The 18,965-nt window shown below is 39.3% G+C and overlaps 1 protein-coding gene across 19 annotated transcripts in view; it reads left to right on the top strand.

The window, feature by feature from the left end:
* SENP8 (SUMO peptidase family member, NEDD8 specific) overlaps positions 1 to 18,965 on the top strand; it is a 61,311-nt gene that overhangs the window by 18,323 nt on the left and 24,023 nt on the right. Inside the window, exon 1 of one of the 19 annotated variants that reach the window (XR_007475806.1) lies at positions 13,953 to 15,194. The exons of 17 other annotated variants lie outside the window; for them this stretch is intronic. The gene's annotated coding sequence lies outside the window, so the exon portion shown is untranslated. Of the gene's footprint in view, positions 1 to 13,952; positions 15,195 to 18,965 lie in introns of those variants that run through there. One more of the 19 variants, XR_007475809.1, reaches the window with a different exon arrangement.

Raw genomic sequence — 18,965 nt, 5'->3', positions numbered from 1 at the left:
TCTCTACATCTGTGTCTCAGTTTCCGACCTGCAAACTGGTTCATCTGTACCATTTTTCTAGGTTCCACATATATGCGTTAATATACAATATTTGTTTTTCTCTTTCTGACTTACTTCACTCTGTATGACAGTCTCTAGGTCCATCTACATCTCAACAAATGACCCAATTTCGTTCCTTTTTATGGCTGAGTAATATTCCATTGTATATATGTAACACATCTTCTTTATCCATTCGTCTGTCGATGGGCATTTAGGTTGCTACCATGACCTGGCTATTGTAAATAGTGTTGCAATGAACATTGGGGTGCATGTGTCTTTTTGAATTATGGTTTTCTCTGGGTATATGCCCAGTAGTGGGATTGCTGGATTATATGGTAATTCTATTTTTAGCTTTTTCAGGAACCTCCATACTGTTTTCTATAGTGGCTGTATCAATTTACATTTCCACCAACACTGCAAGAGGGTTCCCTTTCCTCCACACCCTGTCCAGCATTTGTTGTTTGTAGATTTTCTGATGATGCCCATTATAACTGGTGTGAAGTGATACCACATTGTAGTTTTGATTTGCATTTCTCTAATAATTAGTGATGTTGAGCAGCTTTTCATGTGCTTCTTGGCCATCTGTATGTCTTCTTTGGAGAAATGTCTAGGCCTTCTGGCCATTTTTGGATTGGGTTGTTTGTTTTTTTAATATTGAGCTGCATGAGCTGTTTATATAGTTTGGAGATTAATCCTTTGTCCATTGATTCATTTGCAAATATTTTCTCCCATTCTGAGGGTTGTCTTTTCGTCTTATTTATGGTTTCCTTTCCTGTGCAAAAGCTTTGAAGTTTCATTAGGTCCCATTTGTTTATTTTGGTTTTTATTTCCATTACTCTAGGAGGTGGATCAAAAAAGATCTTGCTGTGATTTATGTCAAAGAGGGTTCTTCCTATGTTTTCTTCTAAAAGTTTTATAGTGTCTGGTCTTACATTTAGATCTCTAATCCATTTTGAGTTTATTTTTGTGTATGGTGTTAGGGAGTGCTCTAATTTCATCTATACATGTAGCTGTCCAGCTTTCCCAGCACCACTGATTGAAGAGACTATCTTTTCTCCATCGTGTATCCTTGCCTCCTTTGTCATACATTAGTTGACCATAGGTGTGTGCGTTTATCTCTGAGCTTTCTATCTTGTTTATTGATCTATATTTCTGTTTTTGTGCCAGTACCATATTGTCTTGATTACTGTAACTTTGTAGTATAGTCTGAAGTCAGGCAGTCTGATTCCTCCAGCTCTGCTTTTTTCCCTCAAGCCTGCTTTGGCTATTCGGGGTCTTCTGTGTCTCCATACAAATTTTAAGACTTTTTGTTCTAGTTCTGTAAAAAATGCCATTGGTAATTTGATAGGGATTTCATTGAATCTGTAGATTGCTTTGGGTATTATAGTCATTTTCACAGTGTTGATCCTTCCAATCCAAGAACATGGTATATCTCTCTATCTGTTGGTATCATCTTTAATTTCTTTCATCAGTGTCTTATAGTTTTCTGCATATAGGTCTTTTGTCTCCCTAGGTAGGTTTATTCCTAGGTATTTTATTCTTTTTGTTACAGTGGTAAATGGGAGTGTTTCCTTAATTTCTCTTTCAGATTTTTCATCATTAGTGTATTGGAATGCAGGAGGTTTCTATGCATTAATTTTGTATCCTGCAACTTTACCAAATGCATTGATTAGCTGTAGTAGTTTTCTGGTGGCATCTTTACGATTCTGTTTGTGTAGTATCATATCACCTGCAAACAGTGACAGTTTTACTTCTTCTTTTCCAATTTGTATACTTTTATTTCTTTTTCTTCTCTAATTGCCATGGCTATGACTTCCAAAACTGTGTTGAATAATAGTGGTGAGAGTGGACATCCTTGTCTTGTTCCTGATCTTAGAGGAAATGCTTTCAGTTTTTCACCATTGAGAATGATGTTTGCTGTGGGTTTGTCATATATGGCCTTTATTATGTTGAGGTAGGCTCCTCTATGCCCACTTTCTGGAGAGTTTTTATCATAAATGGGTGTTGAATTTTGTCAAAAGCTTTTTCTGCATCTACTGAGATGATCATATGGTTTTTATTCTTTAATTTGTTAATATGGTGTATCACATTGATTGATTTGTATATATTGAATAATCCTTGCATCCCTGGGATGAATCCCACTTGATCATGGTGTATGATCCTTTTAATGTGTTGTTGGATTCTGTTTGCTAGTATTTTGTTGAGGATTTTTGCATCTATATTCATCAGTGATATTGGTCTGTAATTTTCTTTTTTTGTAGTATCTTTGTCTGGTTTTGGTATCAGGGTGATGGTGGCCTCATAGAGTGAGTGTGGGGAGTGTTCCTTCCTCTGCAACTTTTTGGAAGACTTTGAGAAGGATGGGTGTTATCTCTTCTCTAAATGTTAGATAGAATTCACATGTGAAGCCATCTGGTCCTGGACTTTTCTTTGTTGGAAGATTTTTAATCACAGTTTCAATTTCATTACTTGTGATTGGTCTGTTCATATTTTCTATTTCTTCCTAGTTCAGTCTTGGCAGGTTATACCTTTCTAATAAGTTGTCCATTTCTTCCAGGTTGTCCATTTTATTGGCATAGAGTGGCTTGTAGTAGTCTCTTAGGATGCTTTGTATTTCTGTGGTGTCTGTTGTAACTTCTCCTTTTTCATTTCTAATTTTATTGATTTGAGTCCTCTCCCTCTTTTCCTTGATGAGTCTGGCTAATGGTTTATCAATTTTGTTTATCTTCTCAAAGAACCAGCTTTTAGTTTTATTGATCTTTGCTATTGTTTTCTTTGTTTCTATTTCATTTCTTTCTTCTCTGATCTTTATGATTTCTTTCCTTCTGCTAACTTTGGGTTTTGTTTGTTCTTCTTTCCTTTAGGTGTAAGGTTAGATTCTTTATTTGAGATTTTTCTTGTTTCTTCAGGTACGCTTGTATAGCTATAAATTTCCCTCTTCGAACTGCTTTTGCCGATTCACATAGGTTTTGGATCATCGTGTTTTCATTGTCATTTGTCTCTATGTATTTTTTGATTTCCTCTTTGATTTCTTCAGTGATGTCTCAGTTATTTAGTAACGTATTGTTCAGCTTCCATGAGTTTGTGTTTTTTACCTTTTTTTTTCCTGTAATTCATTTCTAATCTCATAGCATTGTGGTCAGAAAAGATGCTTGATATGATTTCAGTTTTCTTAAATTTACTGAGGATTGATTTGTGATTTGTGACCCAAGATGTGATCTATCCTGGAGAATGTTCCATGCACACTTGAGAAGAAAGTGTAATCTGCTGTTTTCGGATGGAATGTCCTATAAATATCAATTAAATCTATCTGGTCTATTGTGTCATTTAAAGCTTCTGTTTCCTTATTTATTTTCACTTTGGATGATCTGTCCATTGGTGTAAGTGAGGTGTTAAAGTCCCCCACTATTATTGTGTTACTGTCGATTTCCTCTTTTAGAGCTGTTAGCAGTTGCCTTATGTATTGAGCTGCTCCTATGTTGCGTGCATATATATTTATAATTGTTATATCTTCTTCTTGGATTGATCCCTTGATCATTATGAAGTGTCTTTCCTTGTCTCTTGTAACATTCTTTATTTTAAAGTCTTATTTGATATGAGTATTGCTACTCCAGCTTTCTTTTGATTTCCATTTGCATGTAATATCTTTTTCTATCCCCTCACTTTCAGTCTGTATGTGTCCCTAGGTCTGAAGTGGGTCTCTTGTAGACAGCATATATATGGGTCTTGTTTTTGTATCCATTCAGCAAGCCTGTGTCATTTGGTTGGAGCATTTAATCCATTCGCGTTTAAGGTAATTATCGATATTTATGTTCCTGTGACCATTTTCTTAATTGTTTTGGGTTTGTTTTTGTAGGTCCTTTTCTTCTCTTGTGTTTCCCACTTAGAGAAGTTCCTTTAGCATTTGTTGTAGAGCTGGTTTGGTGGTGCTGAATTCTCTTAGCTTTTGCTTGTCTGTAAAGCTTTTGATTTCTCCATCGAATCTGAATGAGATCTTTGCTGGGTAGAGTAATCTTGGTTGTAAGTTCTCCCCTTTCATCACTAAGTATATCATGCCACTCCCTTCTGGCTTGTAGAGTTTCTGCTGAGAAATCAGCTCTTAACCTTATGGGAGTTACCTTGTATGTTACATGTCATTTTTCCCTTGCTGCTTTCAGTAATTTTTCTTTGTCTTTAATTTTTGCCAATTTGATTACTGTGTGTCTCGGAGTGTTTCTCCTTGGGTTTATCCTGAATGGGACTCTCTGTGCTTCCTAGCCATGGGTGGCTATTTCCTTTCCCATGTTAGGGAATTTTTCAACTATAATCTCTTTAAATATTTTCTCATGTCCTTTCTCTCTCTCTTCTCCTTCTGGGACCCCTATAATGCAAATGTTGTTGTGTTTAATGTTGTCCCAGAGGTCTCTTAGGCTGTCTTCATTTCTTTTCATTCTTTTTTGTTTATTCTGTTCCACGGCAGTGAATTCCATCATTCTGTCTTCCAGGTCACTTATCCGTTCTTCTGCCTCAGTTATTCTGCTATTGATTCCTTCTAGTGTAGTTTTCATTTCAGTTATTATTCATCTCTCTCTGTTTGTTCTTTAGTTCTTCTAGGTCTTTGTTAAACATTTCTTTCATCTTCTCAATCTTTGCCTCCATTCTTTTTCTGAGGTCCTGGATCATCTTCACTATCATTATTCTGAATTCTTTTTCTGGAAGGTTGCCTATCTCCACTTCATTTAGTTGTTTTTCTGGGGTTTTATCTTGTTCCTTCATCTGGTAAATAGCCCTCTGCCTTTTCATCTTGTCTATCTTTCTTTGAATGTCAGTTGACATATTTGAAGAGATCAACTGGCTAGAAGCAGATCAAGACCTAACCTAATTCAACATCTAAATATTAAGAGAATCGGTTACTCAGTTCTGTGAGATCTCTTCCATTCACCATGCAAAGACTTTCCCAGCTATAACTTTTGCCAATACTTGATAAAATGGTGTTAGTCCATTTTCCCCCATCTGATTCCCGGAGTGCTTTAAGAAAGGGGGAATATTAAATAACTTCATCAAAATAAATGTCTTGGTGGACATCTTAGTTTGCTCAGTGAGTGGGCTGCCTTGCTACTCTGGACTCATAACAAGCTTTCCTTCACCTTGTCTATTAGCCATGCACACACTCTTTCCTTATATCCAAAGTTCTGCGGTTTTAAAACTTATAGCTGATAACTTCCCAAGATTACCTGGTTTTTCAGATAAATATTTCTGCTTTCTGATAGTCATTTTTCCTCTCCTCTCTATCCTTAATCTGACAATTGCTTTCAGTTAGTCATGGTGATTTGAGGACTATTGTATCTGAAACGTACAGACAAAGTTGGTTTATTTTTGAGATATAAAGGAGAAAAAGTGACCTTTCTCAGCCCTTTCAGTTAATTCAAAATGCAGACAATGTAACTTTTAAAATGTGGAGCTAAGAGTAAAAAAGAAAAGCTATCCCTCCTAAATCATGGATATGTTTTTTCAGAGTTATTTCAGATAATTAATAATTTAAATGATATGTTAGATGCACATATTCTATTTCTAATGAGAATTAGATTGCAATGTGTATGGGACTTGAAAGCCAAAGATTAGCTTCAGCCATGAAACTTATTTCAGCTACCTCCCCAGCCTAACCCTGCCCCCAGCCCGCATGGCCCAAAATAACCTCACCACTCAGTGACCACAGAGGCAGTAACCCAGTTCCTTTTAGTCGGGAAGGGAAAACCCAGTAAGTGTAAATAAGTACAGGTCACATAGCAGGCCTCAGTGAACACAAGTTGAAACTAAAAGTCAAAGAGAAAGCTACCAAAAAAGTTTCCATTTCAAGTCAGTATATTTGGGATAAAAAAGTGTACCTAATGGAAGCTGGGAGCAGGAAAAAAAGATTAGGAACTGGCAATCAGCCATTGAGGTGAAATAGGGAGGAAGGGACAGCAAAAGGACACAGGTTGCTGAGGCCAGGAGTGTAGATATGATAAGAAAGCAATATTGTTTAAATAACTGTTGACTTAGGCATCTAGTCTAGACTGCGAAAGGGTCAGATTCTCTCTGGGAAAAGTTGTTGTCTTTCTGATAATGAATAGTACAAAGTATGTCTGTTTAAGTGTCAGATTGTCTCCCTCTTAAGATAGTACATATGGGAGCAATCTTTCCTGACTCCCTAAGATTCGTGCCAGAAATAAATTATTTTTTGAACTATACTAGTAAAGCCTAAAAAAAAGAAAAAGACTAAATCTAAGGTCTCCTTTTCCAGATACATAGCATGATTGGATTGTACCACAGGTTAGTCTACTTCTGTAAAACTTTTGAGTATGCCATTTGTAAGTGTTAGCATTGTAAATGACAGGAGAACTTGAGTCTACTTGTAATACTTCACTAGATACTATAAAAGCCTGTAAGTTATACACCTGCTTGACCATATACCATTGATATTACGTGATACACAATAGGGAAAAGATCTTTTGCTGGTATTGTGCTCCCTTCTTTTAGAGTCAAAAGGATCTAGTGTGCAGAATTCAATTTAAAAATATTCAGTGGGTAAGCAGTTTATTCAAAAGTGGATTGAGCAGTTATTACACTGAACCCCTGCTTTCAAATATCCTGTTGTATTGATCCATAAGTAACTCACACTTGTCCAACCTGTGTCTCATATGGAATTGAAAGGTCACCATATATAAACCCAGCTTCAGATGGTAGTCAAAAATATCATTGAGTTTTCTATTTAACACTGTCCAGATCAAAATATTTCTGCCCTTTGGCTAGATAGCTGTTGAAGTTCCTAAGCACTAGTCCTAATTGGATCAGAATAATTTAAAAACAAGTGGATTATATTTCTGATATGTCTTATTATTTTTATCTATAGTTTTTACTATATCCATATTGACTATATGTTTTAATAATAGGTATTCCATTGAAATGGCAAACTCATATGGTTATTTACTGATACTGAAATTTTTTTCTTCCATCACTTAGAAAAAGGGAAAATAGTTACAGAAATTTACATGCTATGGTGTGGGAAAGAGCATGAATGTTGCAAATCCAAGCACTATCAGTTATACACTTATAGTCTTGGGCAAGTTTCAGATTCAGTAGCCTCATCTGCAAAACGAAGTGTTGTAGTCTGTTTAAGCAGGTACAATGAGGATTCAGTATGGTGTGTAAAGCATATAGTACACACAAAAATAAACCTGTTTCTCTGTCCTACTACCAGTCCATTTTAAGACTAGCAGCAAGTTTGAAAACTTAGTTTTATAGTGCACCCATTCAGCTGTGTGAAAAATGGCCTGATAAATACTGTTATGTCAAAAGAGAAAACTTACTCAAGGGTGGTAAATGACAACTAACCTTTGTATCACTCTATAACGTGCAAAGTACTTTATATACGTTATTATATATAATTATAATCTCATTTAATTGTCAAGTTTTTTCCAGGTATTATTTTTGTATTGAATTATGGTTGATTTACAGTGTTTCAGGTGTATAGCAAAGTGATTCAGTTATACATGTATATATTCTTTTTCAGATTTTTTTCCATTTTCTATTATAGGTTATTACAAGATATTAAGTATAGTTCCCTGTGCTATACAGTGGGTCCTTGTTCTTTACCAATCTTATATATAGTAGTGTGTATCTGTTAATCCCAGATTCCTAATTTATCCCTCACCCCCACTTTCCCCTTTGGTGACCATAAGTTTGTTTTCTGTCTTGTGAGTCTTTTTCTGTTTTGTAAATTAGTTCATTGTGTCATGTTTTGAAATTCTGCATATAAGTGATATGTGATATTTGTCTTTGACTTCACTTAATATGATAATCTCTAGGCTCATCTATGTTGCTTCCATATATATATATATGAATATACCATATCTTCTTTATCCATTCATCTGTCGATGGACATTTAGGTTGCTCCAATGTCTAGGCTGTTGTAAATAATGCTGCTGTGAAAATTGGGGTGCATGTATCTTTTCAAATTAGAGTCTCCTCCCTATGTATGCAGGATTGGGATTGCTGTATCATATGGTAACTCTATTTTTAGTTTTATAAGGAACTCCACACTGTTCTCCATAGTGGCTGCACCAGTTTCCATTCCCACCAACAACGTAGGAGGGTTCCCTTTTCTCCACACCCTTTGTTGACTTTTTAATGATGGCCATTCTGACCGGTGACCAGTGAGGTGTAACCTCATTGTAGTTTTGATTTGCATTTCTCTAATAATTAGCGATGATAAGCATCTTTTCATGTGTCTGTTAGTCATCTGTATGTCTTCTTTGGGGAAATGTCTCTTTAGGTCTTTTGCCCATTTTTTGATTGGATTGTTTGTTTTGTTGTTGTTTTGACATTGAGCTGTATGACTGTATGAGCTGTTTGTATATTTTGGAAATTAATCTCTTGTCAGTTGCATTATTTGCAAATATTTTCTCCCATTCTGTAGGTTGTCTTTTTGTTTTGTTTATGGTTTCCTTTGCTGTGCAAAAGCTTGTAAGTTTAATTAGGTCCCATTTGTTTATTTTTGCTTTTGTTTCCACTCTAGGAGACAGTTCCAGAAAAATACTGTTGTGATTTAGGCCTGTGTTTCCCTTTAGGAGGTTTATAGTATCCAGTCTTATGTTTAGGTCTTTAATCCATTTTGAGTTTATTTTTTTATGGTGTTAGAGAATGTTCTAATTTAATTCTTTTATATGTAGCTGTCCAGTTTTCCCAGCACCACTTATTGAAGAGACTGTCTTTTCTACATTGTATATTCTTGCCTCCTTTGTTGTACATTAACTGATCATAAGTTCATGGGTTTATTTCTGGGCTTTCTGTCCTGTTCCATTGATCTATGTGTTTGTTTTTGTGCCAGTGCCATACTGTTTCGATTACTGTAGCTTTGTTGTATAGTCTACAGTCAAGAAGCCTGATTCCTCCAGCTCCATTCTTAAGATTGTTTTAGCTATTCAGGGTCTTCTGTGTTTCTGTACAAGTTTAAAATTTTTTTGTTCTAGTTCTTTGAAAAATGCCATTGGTAATTTGGTAGGGATTGCATTGAATCTGTAGATTGCCTTAGATAATATGGTCATTTTAATATTGATTCTTCCAATCCAAGAACATCGTATATCTTTCCACCTGTTTGTGTCATCTTCAATTCTTTCATCAGCGTCTTATAGTTTTCAGAGTACAGTGTTTTTTTTTGCCTCCTTAGGTAGGTTTATTCCTAGGTATTTTATTCTTTTTGATGTGATGGTAAACGGGGTTGTTGCCTTAATTTCTCTTTCTGATATTTCATTGTTAGTGAATAGGAACTGTTTATTAATTTTGTATCCTGCAACATTACTGAATTCATTGATGAACTCTAATAGTTTTGTGGTAGCACCTTTAGGATTTTCTATGTATAGTATCATGTGATCTGCAAACAGTGACAGTTTTACTTCTTTTCCAGTTTAGATTCCTTTTATTTCTTTTTCTTCTCTGATTCTTGTGGCTAGGACTTCTAAAACCATGTTGAATAAAAGTGGCAAGAGTGAGCATCCTTGTCTAATTCCTGACCTTAGCGGGAATGCTTTCAGCTTTTCACCATTGAGCATGATGTTAGCTGTGGGTTTGTCATATGTGACCTTTATTATGTTCAGGTAGGTTCCCTCTGTGCCTACTTTCTGGAGAGTTTTTTTCATAACTGAATGTTGAATTTTATCAAAAGCTTTTTCTGCATCTGTTGAGATGATCATATGGTTTTTATTCTTCAGTTTGTTAATGTGGTGTATCACATTGATTGAATTGCAGATATTGAAAAATCCTTGCATCCCTGGGATGAATCCCACTTGATCATGGTGTATGATCCTTTTAATGTATTGTTGGAGTTGGTTTGCTAGTATTTTGTTGAGAATTTTTGCATCTATGTTCATCAGTGATATTGGCCTGTAATTGTCTTTTTTGTGTGATATCTTTGTCTGGTTTTGGTCTCAAGGTGATGATGGTGGCCTCATAGAATGAGTTCAGAAGTGTTTCTTCCTCTGCAATTTTTGGAATAGTTTCAGAAGGATAGGTGTTAACTCTTCTCTAAATGTTTAGTAGAATTCACCCGTGAAGCCATCTGGTCCTGGACATTTGTTTGTTGGGATTTTTAAATTACTGATTCACTTTCAGTACTGCTAATTGGTCTGTTCATATTTTCTATTTCCTCCTAGTTTGGTCTTGTGGATTGTACCTTTCTAAGAATTTGGCTATTTCTTCTAGGTTGTACATTTTATTGGTATATAATTGTTCATAGTAGTCTCTTATCATTCTTTGTACTTCTGTGATGTCGGTTGTAACTTCTTTTTCATTTCTGATTTTATTGATTTGTGCCCTCTCCCTTTTTTTCTTGATGAGTCTGGCTAAATGTTCATCAATTTTGTTTATCTTTTCAAAGAACCAGCTTTTCGACTCATTGATTTTTTTTTCTTTGCCTCTATTTCATTTATTTCTGCTCTGATATTTGTGATTTATTGCCTTCTACTGACTTTGGGTTTTGTTTGTTCTTCTTTCTCTAGTTGCTTTAGGTATAAGATTAGGTTCTTTATTTGAGATTTTTCTCATTTCCTGAGATAAGCATGTATCGCTATAAACTTCCCTCTTAGAACTGCTTTTGCTGAGTCCCATAGGTTTTGGATCATCGTATTTTTGTTTTCATTTGTCTCTAGGTTTTTTGGGGGTTTTTTTTTGCGGTATGCGGGCCTCTCACTGTTGTGGCCTCTCCCGTTGCGGAGCACAGGCTCCGGATGCGCAGGCTCAGCGGCCTTGGCTCACGGGCCCAGCCACTCCGCAGCATGTGGGATCTTCCCAGACCGGGGCACGAACCCGTGTCCCCTGCATCGGCAGGTGGACTCTCAACCACTGCACCACGAGGGAAGCCCTGTCTTTAGGTATTTTTTGATTTCTTCTTTGATTTCTTCAGTGATCCATTGATTGTTTAGTAGCATATTGTTTAGCCTCCGACATGTTTGTGTCTTTTGCAGTTTTTTTTTTTCTTGTAGCTGATTTCTAGTCTCATAGTGTTGTGGTTGGGGGGAAAAAAAGATGCTTCATACGATTTCGATTTTGTGAAATTTACCAAGGTTTGTTTTGTGGCCTAGCATGTGATCTATCCTGGAGAATGTTCCATGTGTACATGAAAAGAATGTGTATTTTGCTGCTTTCGGATATAATGATCTATAAATATCATCTGGCCTAATGTGTTATTTAAGGTCTGTGTTTCTTTATTGATTTTCTGTCTGGATGATCTGTCCATTGATATAAGTGGGGTGTTAAAAAGCCCCCTACTGGGCTTCCCTGGTGCTGCAGTGGTTGAGAGTCCACCTGCCAATGCAGGGGACACGGGTTTGTGCCCCAGTCTGGGAAGATCCTACATGCCGCAGAGCAGCTGGGCCCGTGAGCCATGGCCCCTGAGCCTGCGCGTCCTGAGCCTGTGCTCCGCAATGGGAGAGGCCACAACAGTGAGAGGCCCGCGTACAGCAATAAAAAAAAAAAAAAAAAAGCCCCCTACTATTCTGTTACTGTTGATTTCTCCTTTTGTTTCTGTTAATATTTGCCTTATATATTGAGATGTTCCTGCGTTGGGTGCATGTGTGTGTGTATGTATATATATATATATATATATATATATATATATATTTACAATTGTTATATCTTCTTCTTCGATTGATCCCTTGATCATTATGTAGTATCCTTCTTTGTCTCTTGTAACAGTCTTTATTTTAAAGTCTATTTTGGGACTTCCCTGGTGGTGTAGTGGTTGAGAGTCTGCCTGCCGATGCAGGGGACACAGGTTTGTGCCCCGTTCCAGGGAGATCCCACATGCCGCGGAGTGGCTGGGCCCGTGGGCCATGGCCACTGAGCCTGCGGTCCAGAGCCTGTGCTCCGCAACGGGAGAGGCCGCGGCAGTGAGAGGCCCACGTACCACCAATAAATAAATAAATAAATATAAAGTCTATTTTGGCTGATATAAGCATTGCTACTCTGGCTTTCTTTTGATTTCCATTTGTGTGGAATACCTTTTTCCTTCTCCTCACTTTCAGTCTGTATGTGTCTCTAGATCTGTGAGTCTTTTGTAGGCAGCATATATACGGGTCTTTTTTTATATCCATTCAGCCAGTCTGTGTTTTGGTTGGAGCATTTAGTCTGTTTATATTTAAGATAATTATCATTTTTTTTTTTTTCTGCTATGTTGGGTCTTTTGTTGCTGCACGTAGGCTTTCTCTAGTTGTGGTGAGCAGAGGCTACTTTTTGTTGCAGTGCCTGGGTTTCTCATTGCGGTGGCTTCTCTTGTTGTGGAGCATGGGCTCTAGGTGCATGGGCTTCAGTAGTTGTGGCACATGGGTTCAGTAGTTGTGGCTTGTGGGCTCTAGAGCGCAGGCTCAGTAGTTGTGGCGCACGGGCTTTGTTGCTCCGCGGCATGTGGGATCTTCTCAGACCAGGGCTCAAACCCATGACCCCTGCATTGGCAGGTGGATTCTTTTCTTTTTTTTTTCTTTTGCAGTACGCGGGCCTCTCACTGTTGTGGCCTCTCCCATTGCGGAGCACAGGCTTCAGACGTGCAGGCTCAGCGGCCATGGCTTATGGGCCCAACCGCTCCGCGGCATCTGGGATCTTCCCGGACCGGGGCACGAACCCGCGTCCCCTGCATCAGCAGGCGGACTCTCAACCACTGCGCCACCAGGGAAGCCTGGCAGGTGGATTCTTAACCACTGCGCCGCCAGGGAAATCCTCGATATGTATGTTCTTAATGCCATTTTATTAATTGTTTTGAATTTGTTTTTGTAGGTCTTCCCCCCACCCTTTCTTCTTTTGTTCTCTATTTTGTGACTTGATGGCTATCTTTAGTGTTATATTTGGATTCCTTTTTCTTTTTTGGGGTGTATATCTAGTATAGATTTTTGGTTTGCCATTACCATGAGGTTTTTGTATAGCAGTGTATTATATACATGATTGTTTTAAATTGCTGATCTCTTAATTTCAAGTGCATTTAAAATACCCTGCATTTGTATTCACCCCTCACGATTACTGGTTTTGATATCATGTTTTACATCTAATTGTTTTGTGTATCCCTTAAATGCTTATTGTGGATACAGATGATTTTACTACTTTTGTCTTTTAACCTCCATACTGCCTTTGTGTGTGGATGATTTCCTACCTTTACTATATGTTTGCCTTTACCAGTGAGCTTTATCATTCCATAATTTTCTTGTTCCTAAACATAGCCTTTTATTTTTCACCTAGATAAGTTCCTTTAACATGTGTTGTAAAGCTGGTTTGGTGGTGCTGAATTCTTTTAGCTTTTGCTTGTCTCTAAAGCTTTTGATTTCTCCATCAAATCTGAATGAGAGCCTTGCTGGGTAGAGTATTTTTGGTTGTAGGTTTTTCCTTTCATCACTTTAAGTATATCGTGCCACTCCCTTCTTGCCTGCAGAATTTTTGCTGAAAAATCAGCTTATAGCCTTACAGGAGTTCCCTCGTATATTGTTTGTTGCTTTTCCCTTGCTGCTTTTGTATTCTCTTTTTATCTTTAATTTTTGTAATGTTGATTAAAATGTGTCTTGGTTGTTCTCTTTGGGTTAATCCTGTGTGGGCCTCTGTGCTTCCTGGACTTAGGTGACTGTTTCCTTTCCCAGGTTAGGGAGGTTCTCCTTCTGGGACCCCTATAATGCAAATATTAGTGTGCCTGATGTTGTCCCAGAGGTCTCTTAAACTGTCCTCATTTCTTTTCATTCTTTTATCTTTTTTCTGTTTAACTGCAGTGATTTCCACCCTTCTGTCTTCCAGCTCACTAATCTGTTCTTCTGAATCCTTTAGTCTACTATTGATTCCTTCTAGTGTATTTTTCATTCCAGTTATTGTATTGTTCATCTCTGTTTGATTGTTCTTTATATTTTCTAACTCTTTGTTAAAAACTTCTAACTTCTCGCTCTGTGCATCCATTCTCCTCCCGAGTTCTTTGATCATCTTTAAGATCATTACTCTGAACTCTTTCTCAGGTAGATTGCCTATCTCCACTTCACTTAGTAGTTGTTCTGCAGTTTTATCTTGTTCCTTCACCTGGAACATATTTTTCTGCCACCTAATGTTGTCTCAGTTGCTGTTTGCATTTTATGTATGTCATAGGTTACCTACGTTTCTCAACCTTGGAGACATGACCCTCTGTAGGAGGCAGCCTGTGCATCCCCGCAGTGCATTCCTCTCTCATCACCCAGGCTATATGCTCTAGAGGTTCCCCCTAAGAGGGCTGCATGGGTCCTTCTGTGTAGCGGGCTGACTGTATGGGCTGTCTGGTAGGCTTGGTTAGCCTCTAGTCTGGTTGGTTAACGGGCCCTACTTTGCGCGAATTCTGCTGTATGTTGTTTAGCAGGGCCTGGTCCTGAGGTCGCTGGTTACGGAATCCTAGGGAGCCCCAGGGCTAGTGCTGTCTCGCTGGTAGGTAGAGTCAGGGTCCTGAAGACTCTGGGGCTGTTGCCCACCTACTGGCAGGTGAAACCAGATCCTGGGGTTGGTGCTGGGCTTCTGGCAGGCAGAGCTGGTTCCTGAAGTCTGGCTGCAGGGCCCAGGGATCCCAGATCTCATTTCAGATCATTGGTGGGAGAGGGCCAGTTCCTGACACAGTTGGGTATGGGGTCTGGAGTGTCCTGAAGGTTGCGTTGCCCTGCTGGTGGGCAAAGGCAGGGCCCAGCCGGTCCCAGGGTAGGGTCTGGCCTGTGTTTCAGGATCATAATTTTCTTGCTTCTGATGTCTGCTCCCCGGTGGGTGAAACTGGTCTAGAGGCTTGTGCAAGCTTTCCTGGTGGGAGGTGCTGGTGCCTGTCCACTGGTTTGTGGAGCTGGGTCTTGGCCCTCTGGTGGGCTAGGCCATGACTAGGGGAGTGTCTAGAGGTGGCTGTGATCTCTTTAGTCTTTAGGCCACCTGTCTGCCAATGGGTGGGGCTGTGTCCCCACCCAGTTAGTTGTTTGGCCTGAGTCATCCTAGCACTAGAGCCTACAGGCTATTGAGTGGGGCCAGGGCTTGGCACTAATGAGCCAATATGGCAGCTGCCGGGAGTGTTCTTGAGGTTGAATGTTCCCCAATACGTCTGCCACCAGTGTCTGTGTCCCCAGGGTGAGCCACAGCCACCCTCCCACCTCTCCAGGAGACTCTAAGACCAAGAGGTAGGTCTGGCCCAGGCTCCTATCAAATTACTGCTTTTGCCTTGGGTCCCAGTATGCATGAGATTTTGCGTGCCCCCTTTAAGAGTGAAGTCTCTGTTTCCCCTAGTACTGTGGGGCTCCTGTAATTAAGCCCCACTGGCCTTCAAAGCCAAATGCTCTGGGGGCTCATCTTCCCGGTGCCAGACTCCCAGGCTGAGCAGCCTGATGTGGAGCTCAGAATTCTCACTCCTGTAGCAGAACCTCTGCAGTATAATTATTCTCCAATCTGTGGGTCTTCTACCCAGGGGGTATGGAATTTAATTATATCACGAGTCCACACCTCCTCCCCTACTCATTGTGGTTCCTTCTTTATGTCTTTAGTTGTAGAAAATCTTTTCTGGTAGGTTCCAGTATTTTTCCATCAATGGTTGTTCTGTAGATAGTTGTGATTTTGTTGTGCTTGTGAGAGGAGGTGAGCTCAGGGTCTTTCTACTCCACCATCTTGGTTGTTTTCCTTATTATTCTGATTTTATAGATAAGAAACAAACTTAGTGGAGCTCAGTCACATGATTTCAAGTGACAGGGCCATGACTCAAGTGCAGGGCCTCCATCTCCCCTTCTCACAGTCTTTCCACTTGTACCTTTCTCCCTCTTCCAGAAAATGATAGCAAAAACTCCTTGCTTGAACATTTTAAATGTAATCTTGCCTCACTTTATAAATGTCCTAAATTCAGCAAGTATATTACAGAAACCAATAGTGAGAAACTGTCATCTCAATTAACTGCTAGGTAACAAAATGTATATAATAACTGGCTTTGTTTTATATATTAGATCATATTTGGATCAGCTCCTGACATCAATGTACTGACCTAAAGCATTTTAAAAGCTCTACATTGTACTTCCTTTCAGATTTCATGTATATGAAAGATGGGAAGTAGAACAAGAGCAGCAGCCTGGGGAAAACTCATACAACAGAAAGGACTTAAAGGAATTGAGTCAAATAAATGGTACTAAGCAAAGGTGGTACACTGTACAAAACTGCGGAAATTGGTCACTAAGTTCCAAAATGAAGCAAGTGAAACTCCACCAAGGAAAAAATCAAGTGCCAGATGCATTTAAATTAAGTCTTCTTGTGTAAGGAAAACATACGTGTCAGAGTGTCAAAGGAGGAGGTAGCCAACTAGAGTGTTAGTACTGGGGAAGAGTTACCATTACTCAGGAAAAAAGTCATCTCGGATCCTGCAGTTTGGGATAAAAGCCAGAAGAATTACTGCCTGGCTCTTTTCCCTCCATGTACCAAAACAGAGCAACCTGTATTTAGAAGAAAACCTGTCCCCCACGACGCAGGCTAGGACAAGTTTCTCTGCCCTTGGCCATGCTTCCCTTGCCAGCTCACACTCTAGCTCTCCACAGCTACTGCCTCAGTCTTCGTTCCACAAACCTGTGAAGCCCTCACCTCCTCCCACACTCTCCAACTTCAGAGAGAAAATAGGAACTGTCATGAACTTCAACTTTCCTGACACCAAATCTACAAATCTAACTATATCTATACCCACCTTTGAGCCTTCCTCACGCCTATCGCATTGACCCTCATAGCTATGGCTAATGCCTTCACCTGTGCACAGGGATTTTTATGCAGACAGTTCCTTCACACACAGCAGCAGCAGCAGCAGGACCCTCTCTCTACTGGCTCTTTTCCATCAGCATTTAGATGTACATATGTATTAAATCTCCCCATCTTTAAAAATAAATAAAAGCATGACCTCATGTCTCTCTCTGGATATTGACCTTTTGCTTTCTTCCTCTTTACAGCCAGATCTAAAGTGTCAGTTTCTCACCTCCTGCCCACTTCTCAACCCACGGTAATCTAGACTCTGTGCCCACCACTCTACAAAAAATTCTCAACAAGAGCACTAATGGTTCTCATTTTACTAGTCCTCCTAGCAACATTAAACCCTCCTTTTCAAACAACTCTTCCTTTAATTGATGTGATAGCTAGTTTTTCTAGTACTTCCTTGACCACTCTTTCTTACTTGCCAGTTTCTCGTCTATTTGCTGCAGATTCTCAGGTTTTTGTTCCCAAATCCCTTTTCTCATTCTGTACACACTTCCTAGGCTCTCCCATCCTTTCCCCAGGCCAGTGACAGATTTGGGCATATCAGACCTATACTTCTTTCCTGACCTCTGCCAAACTTCTACCTGAATATCCACTTACCAGCCTACATCTTCCCTTGGGTATTTCACCGGCAATTCAAACCCAACAAATCCCAAAGCTCAACTCATCTTTCCCCATCAAATCTGCTCTATCAGTATTTCTACCTCAGGAGATGGCACCACTGCCCCACCCAATTCTAGCCAGAAATCTAGGAGTCATCCTTTACTTGTCTCTCTCTCACACACACTTCACATTTCCCAATCTCCTAGTCGTGTTGATTCTACATCTTGAATATCCTTAACTCCATGGATTTCTCTCACCAATGCCACCACTGTCATCCGGGCAACCATCATCTCTCATCTGGACTGCCACAATAGCTTGTAAAGTAGTCCTCCAGTATTCACACATATTGTCCATCCCCCAGTCGGTTTCATATCCTGCCAGTATCTTTAATAAAGCTCTGCACAATCTGGCCTCTTCCTGCTTCTCTTGCCTCTCTATGAGCTAGATCCCTCTTGCCCTATTTTATTGTTCCCCAACTCTGCAGACCTTCTTTTAGTTCCTCCAGCAGAGCACATTCTTTTCTCCCCTTAAAGCCTTCCTACTTGCTGTTCTCTCCCCCTCTAACTCTCCAGCACTCTTCATCAGGGAAATTCCTATGGAATCTCTTCCTCAGGGAAATCTTCCCTGATGCACCAGACTAATTTGCTTTCCTTGTTAAACAATACCCTAGAATCATGAACCCTTCCAGTGTGCCCAAATCACCTATAATTTTTGGTGGTGTAAAATTATAGGTGATTTATAGTGGCAAGATTTTCCAGTCTTGCCACTAAACTAGAAGCCCTGGAGGCCAGGGACGATGTCTCATCACCACTGAATCCATGCTGCTTAGTATAGTGCCTGGCGCATAGACACTTGTTATTATTCGTTGAATAACTAAATACAAATATAGAAGCAATTTATCAAAAAAAAGCCCATCTTTCCGTGGTATTAAAGCAGAAATCAAAATGCCCTGTTAATCAGCGTAACTTTTCAGGCTTGCATAATACCAAGCTATTGTTGGGGGAGGGTTTGACAAACTTAAGCAACCTGACAGAGAACAAGGAACTCGCTAAACATGTAACTCTAACCATGGACATCTCTTCAACTTATCTGCTGATTTTTTAGAGATTTTCACATTTTACATAGTTATAATCCATGCATAAGCACTATTTTAATTCTGCTTTTTACAAATTTCCTCCCTTAATCATTGTCTACTTGTTATGTTTAATGGTAACCTGGGGTTACAACAGGTTAATAGGTCATAACTTTCATAGTCGTTTCCTCCCCAAAGTTAGGTTTTTTTTTTTTTGGTTAGTTCCGATGTTGTTATGAATGGCATTGCTGCAAACACTCTTCATAAACAACTTTTTCATTCCAAATTATCTCCTTGAGGAATACAAAAGTGGAGTTGAGACATCAAAGCATATGAGCAATTTATTTCCCTTCATATAGATATCCAGAGAGTTCTCAAAAGAGAATCAATGTGCAAGTACCATTAATAATGTATAATAAAAACCTATGTTTAGGGCTTCCCTGGTGGCGCAGTGGTTGAGAGTCTGCCTGCCAATGCAGGGGACACGGGTTCGTGCCCCTGT

The sequence above is a fragment of the Orcinus orca genome, chromosome 2 (assembly GCF_937001465.1).
Source record: "Orcinus orca chromosome 2, mOrcOrc1.1, whole genome shotgun sequence".
Lineage (NCBI taxonomy): Eukaryota > Metazoa > Chordata > Mammalia > Artiodactyla > Delphinidae > Orcinus > Orcinus orca.
Note: the sequence above shows the minus strand (reverse complement) of the source record. Positions and strands in the feature narration are given on the sequence as shown.